General features: G+C 33.9%; 1 protein-coding gene across 1 annotated transcript in view; it reads right to left on the minus strand.

Annotated features, from left to right (window-relative positions):
• The window catches only part of IA-2 (tyrosine phosphatase IA-2), a 97877-nt gene extending 97203 nt beyond the window's left edge, over nt 1-674 (minus strand). Inside the window, exon 1 of the mRNA XM_074180153.1 lies at nt 339-674. The gene's annotated coding sequence lies outside the window, so the exon portion shown is untranslated. The remainder of the gene's footprint in view (nt 1-338) is intronic.
• Between the last annotated feature and the right edge of the window lie 8889 nt (nt 675-9563).

Consider the following 9563-nt stretch of genomic DNA (forward strand, 5'->3'; position numbering starts at 1 on the left):
CGCCATGTCCCGAGATATTCATCTAAAATCATTCTCTCATCGGAGTTTCAATATGGTAAACGAATTACGTCTATAAATTTTGCAAAGTATTATCCTGAAATTGAAGGTCCAACATGGCTGATCAAATATGGTATTTTTTCCCTACAAAGAATTCGCAATAGATCTTTCAGTCATCGTGAATTCGATAAGGTATGAAGTAAAGGTCACAAGTTGAAGCAGGGTTGGGTGTGAGGTATTTATAGACTGTGGTGAAAATTGTGGAGGTGCTTAACAGGTGGGTGTCAGGTATAGGGGCCGAGACAAATGATAAACGAAGCTTAATTGTCGAATGAACTCACCAGCTATACCCACGAGGAAATCACTGCATGTCGTTTATAACACTCACAAGGAAATAAATAAATGATTTGTCAAAAATCGACGGATTACGTGACAGAGCACAGCCGTCCAAGATGTTTAGTGGTCGTATGAAAGCGTATCGGCGTTAGACGACGGGCGCCGGCGTCCTTTCTCTTCGCGAAGGCGTAACGTAGGCCGAAAAATCGATTATTTCAAGGGATCCAACACGGCTTTTTTTTTCTGAACCGAATACCTTTCCAATTGGAGGTAAGTGTTAGCGTACGTCTGGTAATTTCTTGTGATATATTTGTTCGACTGCAAGATTACGGTTAACTGCAAATTTTCTGGAGTGGTAAACAGGAACGAATGCGGGTTGTTATCTCTTAAATTACAGATAACACTCGCGCATTAGTAATGTTAGTTCGGAACGATATAATATTATGTATGTATTTAATCGTACGATAAAAATTTGTCATTGATTATTTGGACTTTTATTATGACGTTGAAATGTGTTGATTGATTTTCTTTCATGTCTGAGTATAAATTGAGGAATTGATTGAATTATCTAAAAAATAAATTCATGAACACATTTATAGTCTCTGTTTGAAGTACGTCTCAAATCGGCGAAAAAATCATGAAGACACATGTTACCCCTTGTCTTGGCCCCAATATCAATATTTATGCCAGTTCGTTTTTTTTTCTGGAGGAGCCCCCGTTGATTAGGTAGAATAGCTCTGGGTTTCATAATTCTCATAGATTTATTATGTTATGTTATGAAGACATTCGTTATCATTATAATACGATTAATAATATTAGCGTTTTTTGTCCAACAGTTTCCCATTTACAAAGCGAAGTATATATGATTGATGATTTTTTTTACTATTTGATAAAATACAAAATTAAAAAAAAAATAAGTAAAAGAAAAAACACAACTTAAAAGATTGTGAACGTTTCTATATTATATATATAGACTATATATAGATTTGCACGTGACTAATTTTCTATTTCACGAAAGCTGCAACAAAAAATCTCAATAATAGAGAGCTTGTTTGCATTACAACACATTTAGTTAATTGGTGACTTCAACATCAAGTTCGTTTGTGTCCTTTTGTATAAAAAAATATTATTGTGCTATTATAGATGCTAGTCTTGGAACAAAGATTGCAATTTCCAGTAATAGTGCAGAACAGTCTATTTTTCAAATTTACTATTCAATAACTTATACATTGTGTAACAATGTAACAACAAAAAGCTCGGACACGTCGATTTCTAATTATAGGGGGACACCTTCCAGACTAATCAAATTTTTTGTAGTACGCATCCCCTCGGAGGGGTGCGTCCGACGACCCTTATTTAGATAGGGAAAGTAGGTCGAGTGGCACCTTGTTTTAAAGGTCTTTCGAATACCTTTACATCTCTGTTGAACGAAAATTTTTGTAACGATTAGTTTTCGAGATAATTTGAAGATTTAAAGGTATTTTTATTGAGTTCAACTCTTTTTAAAATAAATCAAATTGTTTTTGAGGTACAATTTACGTTCAGAACTTTCATAAAAAAAGTAAATTTTTACTTTTTATGATAACCTGCGTGTCCATTTGATTTCGTAAAAAAGTAAGAATTATTTATCTATTACGAGATTTTTTCGGGGGATGGGGTTGGTTACCACCCTTACATTTTAGGTAAATTGAGTGGCATCTCCTTATGAAGGTTGCCTTTTGACGTGGATATTTTTTGCTTCTGATAAAAAAGTTAATCATACTAAAAACTTACCTACACAACGAATACAACCTGCTAATTTCCTTGAATACTGATGACACAGAAAAGTTTTAAAATGTGTTTTAGGGTTAATAAATCCCAATAATTGTTTTTAAAGCACACACAAAAAAGTAACACCTAATAAGGGTAACTCACATAGGAAATTCAGAGTAAATTTTCAAAATGTGCTCCATTTTGCTCCATGCAACAATAAAGATTTTGTTCGAATTTTGCTTTTACATCATTCAACATCTCAGTAGTTATAGCTCGGCATTCATCAATAATTCTACGACGTAATCCATCCAAATTGGCTGGCTGTGTAGCATAAACTTTAGACTTTAAATATCCCCACAAAAAGTAGTCCAGTGGTGTTAAATCTGGTGATCGTGCTGGCCATTCAATTGGACCTCTTCTGCCAATCCATTGTCCTTCAAAATGATTATTCACAAAATTTCGAACCTGCTGGGAATAATGGGGTGGTGCACCGTCTTGTTGAAAATGGATAAATTCATCTTGACATCTTGGATCCTGTTCAATTATTTCAACTATACGAGGTTGTATTGCCTGTTCGAAAAGTTGTGAATAAGAATCACCGGTTAAATTTCCATTAATGAAAAATAGACCTATAATATGATTGCCTAATATTCCGGCCCAGGCATTCAACGTTTGGGGATGTTGGGTATGTATTTCTGCGTATTGTCTTGGGTTTCCATCCGACCAATAACGGCAATTGTGACGGTTCACGCAACCATTTAAATAAAATGAGATTTCGTCCGAAAAACAGATGTTATAAAGCAGCTCGGGATTAATCTCTCACTCATGCCCTCACAAAATTCCTGTCTTCGGTCAAAACCATCCTCATTGAGTTCATGAACAAGTTCAATTTTATAAGGATGGAATTTGTGGTTTTTAAGGATTCTCCATGCGCTCATATGGCTTATTCAGACCATTGCTGATAAACCTCTGGTACTTAACCTGGGATTGGCGATGACTTGACCAATCACTCCAATCGCATTATCGTTATTCACTATCCTTCTCTGAACATTTCTTTTCTTATCTAAAACCGAACCTGTCTCCCTGAATTTTATGACCAAATCCAGAGCGTGATTTCTGCTTAGGTGTTTACCAGGGTTTTGCTCGTTAAATAAAATTGATGTTGTATTAGCATTTTGGTCGTTGCCAGAAAATAAAGCAATAACTGAAACCCTTTCAGCAGTAGTGTAAGGCATTTTTAAACAAATAGCAATACACGATCCGTTTAAACAAAACAATCGAACGATGTACTAATGAAAACTGGAAGAAGAGGAGTGGGTATTGATTTTAAAAAAGGGATTTTATTTAAAAAAAAACTGATAAGAAGAATTGCTCGAATTTTTTTTTTATTTAGACATACAAGTTACCGAGTGGTCTGTCTAATGTATTATTAACATGGCAATTTTACTTCAAATTATCTCGAGAACTAATTATTATAAAAATTTTCTTTTAACAGAGTTGTGAAGATATTCAAAAGACCTTTAAAACAAGGTGCCACTCGACCTACTTTCCCTATCTAAATAAGGGTCGTCGGACGCACCCCTCCGAGGGGATGCGTACTACAAAAAAGCTGATTAATCTGAAAGGTGTCCCCTTTCAATCAGAAATCGACGTGTCCGAGCTTTTTTAAAAAATCTTACTTTTCATATTCAAAAACGGCTCTGTTAAGTTTTCGTTGTTACACACTGTATAAAAATAAAACAAAAGCATGATTTCTTCGTTTCTCTAATGCTACAATCTGTATCTGTAGAATAGGGAGGGTGAGTGTAGACTCAGAGCACTTAGGCCACATGTGAAGCTTTGAAAAAAAATTACTTTTTTTTAGCCTACTTTACCTACAAACGATACTAATAAATGTAGTAATGTTAATTTTTTTGTAGTCTTATTGGTTACTGAGAAAGCACTATTAATATTATTCAAACTACGAAATACAAGTAATAATGCGCTAAAAAGTTTTGAAATAGGTTCTAAATTGATTGTGGTTCATGGTAGTAACAACGTAATATCAATTTATTTTATATTTTTTTGAAGTATAGCAAAAAAACTACGATAACCAGACTTCAAAACATAAAATAACAAATGTCCTCAAACTACAAACGATGTAGTTGGTTATAGCTGAAATTAGATGTTTGTAGTTACTATTAAAGACATCAAAAATGAATGAAATAAAATCGAGTTCTCTGTTTGATTCGGCCGTTACTTAATGAAGATTCATAGTAATTTCAAAAACTACACCTCACGATTTGTGGATAAGTTTGTGGACAAGTTTGTGGAGATCAAATCGTGAGGTGTAGTTTTTAAAATTAAAATCGACTGTTTTTTACCTAAACTAACCTAACATAACCTATCCTAACCAACGTATATGTAACCAGAAATCTGAAGTAAAATCTAACGTATTTTAGAATGTTTAATTTGGAAAAAAGCATCTACCCTCAACATCTAACCTGACTTCCGAATTCAAAAACGAACTCATGTTAGTATGTTGGATATAATTCTCAATCATGAACATCTAACATACGTTTTGAATTCGGAAGTCAGGTCAGATGTTGAGGGTAGATGCTTTTTTCAAAATAAAGCATTCTAAAATACGTTAGTTTTTACTTCAGATTTCAGGTTACATATGTTGGTTAGGATAGGTTATGTTAGGTTAATTTAGTTGAAAAATACTCGATTTTAATTCATTCATTTTTTATGTGTTTAATGGTAACTACAAACATCTAATTTCAGCTACAATCACCCCATCGTTTGTAGTTTGAGGACAATTGTAATTTTATGATTTGCAATCTTGAAAATTCAACCGTATCAATAGAGTGTATCTTCCATCAAAATATGAATACGTAATGAGTTATTTCATGTGAAGTTTCATGAATGAAGTATTTACTTCTGACAATGCAAAGATGAATCTTAAATTGATCTTTGAATTTTTTAACACTATAGCTTTCAATTTCTGAAAGAATTGAGTTGTAGAGGCTATATACTTGATAACTAAACGAGCGTCTGAAAATTTCAGTCCCAAAAAAAAGAACACTCAATAATCCTCTACTTCTAATATTTATGTTGTGTATATCAGTGCGATAAATAATTTTACGATGAAGATATCCTGGCTCCCGTTCTCCATATTCAGCCCTAGTTTATGCGAAATTTTTTGCCGTCTTCGTACTCCAAAAATCAGACGTAGACTACTTCACCACCTTTCACCATCAACGCTGGTGTTTCCCAAGGATCCATATCGTATCCAACCCTCGTTTTATTGTATATCAACGACGAATTGAAAAAAAAAACAAGAATCCAATATATTGCTTTGCTGATGACAGCACACTTGTCTAGTCATTACATTTGGATTCTGGAACATCGGTTGCGAATGGGCATCTTCTCCGGCAGCAGGAGGTTACATATCTTAATGAGGATCTAGGAATAATTTCGAATTGGGGTGAAAGTCTAGGTCCAATTAAATACCACAAAAACCCAGGCATCGGTTTTCTCCAAAAAGATAAATATTTCCGAACTGGATATAATAATGTCAGGTCAGATAATTCCGCTTTCTGCTTTAATAAGTTTGTGGGGGTTAAAATAGACATCAATATGTCTTGGCACAATCATGTCGCTGGAATTGCAAAGGGTGCTTCTCAAACGCTTGGAACACTGTTCCAAATCAGAAAAATGTACACACCTCAGCAACTTTTGATGCTTTATAAAGTTCAGATCAGACATTGGATTCCATCCAGAAAAGAGACATCCGCCTGATTGGAGACGATAACTTCTGTAGATACTTTCACGGGAAGTGTTCAAGTGCACATATGATTCCACCAGGAGCGGTACATATCAGAAATACGCGACGGACTGTGGCTGCTCATCATTTTGAGGTTCAACTCAGTACACCTCGAACTTCACTGTTTACGAACTCTTCCATTTGGAGACCGGCGTTTCCTGAGAATGTTTTTCCAAATGGATTTAATCTCCAGCGATTCAAATCCAATGTGAATCGCTACTTTCGCACAGGCATCGCTCTTAGAGCGCCTTAAACATTGTAGTGCTTTTATTTTGTCTTTGAAAAACAAAAAAAATTATCGAAAATATCAACTCAGGATGTGTGAACCTCTGAGGAAGCTAGCCACTCGTGCCAGCAAAACATCAGGACGAAATTCCAAAAAATTCTCGGCCTTCAAATCCGGAAAATAGAGACGGAAAATAAAAGATACTAGCAAAGACCAATAGTTAAATTTATTTCTCGAGTAGTTTCATAATTTCTATAGTTGGTTTCTGAAATACGCAACTTCTTTCAGGATCTTTATTTGAGCTTTGAATTAGGAGAGGTGGATTCATGAAACAATAATGCGTATTTTCCATCATGAGAGCCGAAATGAAGGTTGAACATAAAAGTTCAAGTCCGCCTCAAACGTATAGAAGTTGTACCATGTATCATTGGAAATATTAAAGATTTGTGGTATCAACATACTTCAGGTACTTGATGAAGTTTTTGAGAATGAGCTGTTGTACAAAAAGAGAGTAAGAATGGCTTTTCTTCGAGTGATTATCATGACCGTAATAAAAAATACGAATTCATTTAAATATCATCAATATACAGAAACTCTTGAGAATATCAGAAAAATCCCAGTTTCACGATATTACCAATCAAAAAAGTGCTACAAAAATAAAGGCCACATTCAAAATTTAAATTTGAGTTAAGGGTGCCACAAATGTAACGACACTCTGTATAAAAATGATGTATCATTGCTGGTGATAAAATGAAATTTCCAATGGAAGAGGGTAAACAGATTTTCAAAATCTCTGCAAATGAAGAAGATACAGCCGAAAATTTAAAATTTTCGGTTTTTCACTTATATGTATCTTCGAGATCAGTTGATTTTTTTCGGTATCATTTATTAGTACCCAAAAATAAGCAACTTTGCCACAATTGAACCTACTTTCTATCTCTCAACTTTTACTCAAATTTGAATAACACTATATCACATATAGATATGCAAGTTGTTCAACATTTTTCGATTTCATTCTTCACGTATTATACCTTCTATGTCAAAACTCTTTCATAAAATTTTATAGTTGACAAATTTTGAGTGTCAGTTAGCAAATTTCACATCTGGAGAATTCTCAGATACCTGATTCCTTTTACTAAGATATACAGGGTGTTGCCTAACTACAGTACGAAACTTCAGAGGGTGATTCGTTAGGTCGTTTTAAGAAAAAAGTTCCTGCGAACATATGTCCGGAGTTCCTTTGTTTCTGAGATACAGGGCGTTGAAGTTCGAAAGGAAACGGTATTTACAAAGTATCATAAATATCCTTACACCGCTGATACCTAAATAATGTTTTTGAGCTGACTTCCAGCTGCAGTAAAATCTTCCTGGTACTATTTGAAGGATCATCTTCTATCTCAGGGGTTCCCAACCTTTTTGCACCTGCGTACCACTTGACTTTTTGAGAAATATTGGCGTACCACCAGACCTAAATATTTTGGTAAACGTATAATATTTACTCTTCTAAAAGTGTTCAAAGGCTTTTTTAATTAAATTCCTGAGAAAACTTCATATTTAATGGTTAGATATTTGTTTATTTATAACATGCTTATAATAAAGGAGGAATGAAAAGATTAAAATGGTATTAATTTACAGTTTTATTTATTACCCATAGGTCTAAAACATACAAATAAAAAATTATTAAAAAGTCAGCATAAAATTAATCATACATAATATACAAAATATACTTTTATAGTCTTTAGTGCGAAACTTGTTGTTTGCCTCTGATTAAAATATCAACATTAGAAGTAATAGAACTTATCTTCACTCTTGAGTTCTCTTTAACACTTATTCTGCTTCTATAGTTATTTTTTATGTACAAGAATTCAGAAAATCTATTCTTACACAAGTAACTCGTAACAAATGGCATCAAAAATAGCAGAGCTTGCCGGAAGAGCAAAGGGTACTCGGTTTTACATCCGATCCAAAAATTAGTTGAAGATTTCTCTTTAAAATAATCTTTTACGGAACTATCTTCTGTAAGGTCGATACAACTTTAATTTAGTTCCAATTCATTTGGTGAGGTTCCCGAAAAAGGATTTCTGATCCAGTCCACTTTTGAATAATCTCCAGAGTAGTACTTCTTAAAGTTTTTTTGAAGGCCTTCCAAGGGAACATTGATATCTGCAACCACATCTGGCATTGGCGATATTTCATTTTATTCAAAAAATGATGATAGAGTGGAGAATGCAGATAATTCTCCTCCTGTATTTGTGAAAAAAGCAGGACCAACTTGCTCTTGAAGGAGTTTATTTTGTCACTGGCTGTGAATCTGTTGTATTTGGTCCCTGAAGTCCCAAGTTCAGTGTATTGAGTTTGTCAAAAATGTCGGCTAGGTAAGCCCATCTTGAGAACTATTCTTCATCAGCAAACAATTTTTTCATGTCATGATTTTTTTCACTTGAAAACATGAAAACTTCTGATCTCAGTTCAAAGAGACGGTTCAAAATTTTCCCGCGAGATAACACCTCACTTCTGAATGCAGGAGTTAAGTTTTGAACTTGCCACCCATTTCTTCACACATCAAGGAGAATAATATTGTGTTTAGAGCCCTAGCCTTTATGAAGTTAATAACTTTCACAGCATCTGATAGAACGGAGTTAAGTTGTTTAACTAATCTTAATAAACTAAATTCTATAGAATGGTTTTGTGGCAAAGAATGATAGGCGACTGCTGATTTTTCTGGTCTTCCATATTTTAGATGTGCCAAATGTTCCTTCTATCTCATTTCTATAGATCTTTTAGTCTGTCCATAATATTTTGCATGGCAGTCTTTATATTTAATTTCGTAAATTTCAGACTTCTCCGAACTCTTGACTTAATCCTTTGGATTTCCTAAAATTTTTTGTAGTGTATGACTTGTTTTTAATGCCACCTTCATAGCGAGTTTTTTGAAAATATTTCCAAAGTTCTTCGTGTATTGGTGGTATGGAACTGAGATATATTTATCTTGGTTTTCGTCGTTTCTAACTAGGTATGAAGGTGGTATTTAAGACAAAAGTCATTCACTATAAAGCCTTTTAGGAAATCCAAAGGACAAAGTCGAGAATTCTGAAAAATCTGGAATTCACAAAATTAAATGTAAGGACTGCGACGCAAACTATTATGGACAGACTGAAATATATATTAAAATAAGATATAAGGGGATCACTTAGCACACCTAATATATGAAAGACCAGAAAAATCAGCAGTCGCCCATCATATTTTGTAACAAAACCATTCCATAGACTTTAGTTCATCAATATTAGTAGACGAGTTAACAACAGTCATCTAGATGCCTACTAGAGTGTAGAAATGAGTAAACATAATAATATTTATTTATTTATTTATTTATTTATTCTCATACAGGTGTAACCTAATTACATGAGAAAATCGTTATATATGTATCGTACATTCATAGCCAGT

The sequence above is a fragment of the Leptinotarsa decemlineata genome, unplaced genomic scaffold (genome assembly GCF_025532065.1).
Source record: "Leptinotarsa decemlineata unplaced genomic scaffold, Ldec_3_MD MMD2_tig00026294_RagTag_RagTag, whole genome shotgun sequence".
NCBI lineage: Eukaryota > Metazoa > Arthropoda > Insecta > Coleoptera > Chrysomelidae > Leptinotarsa > Leptinotarsa decemlineata.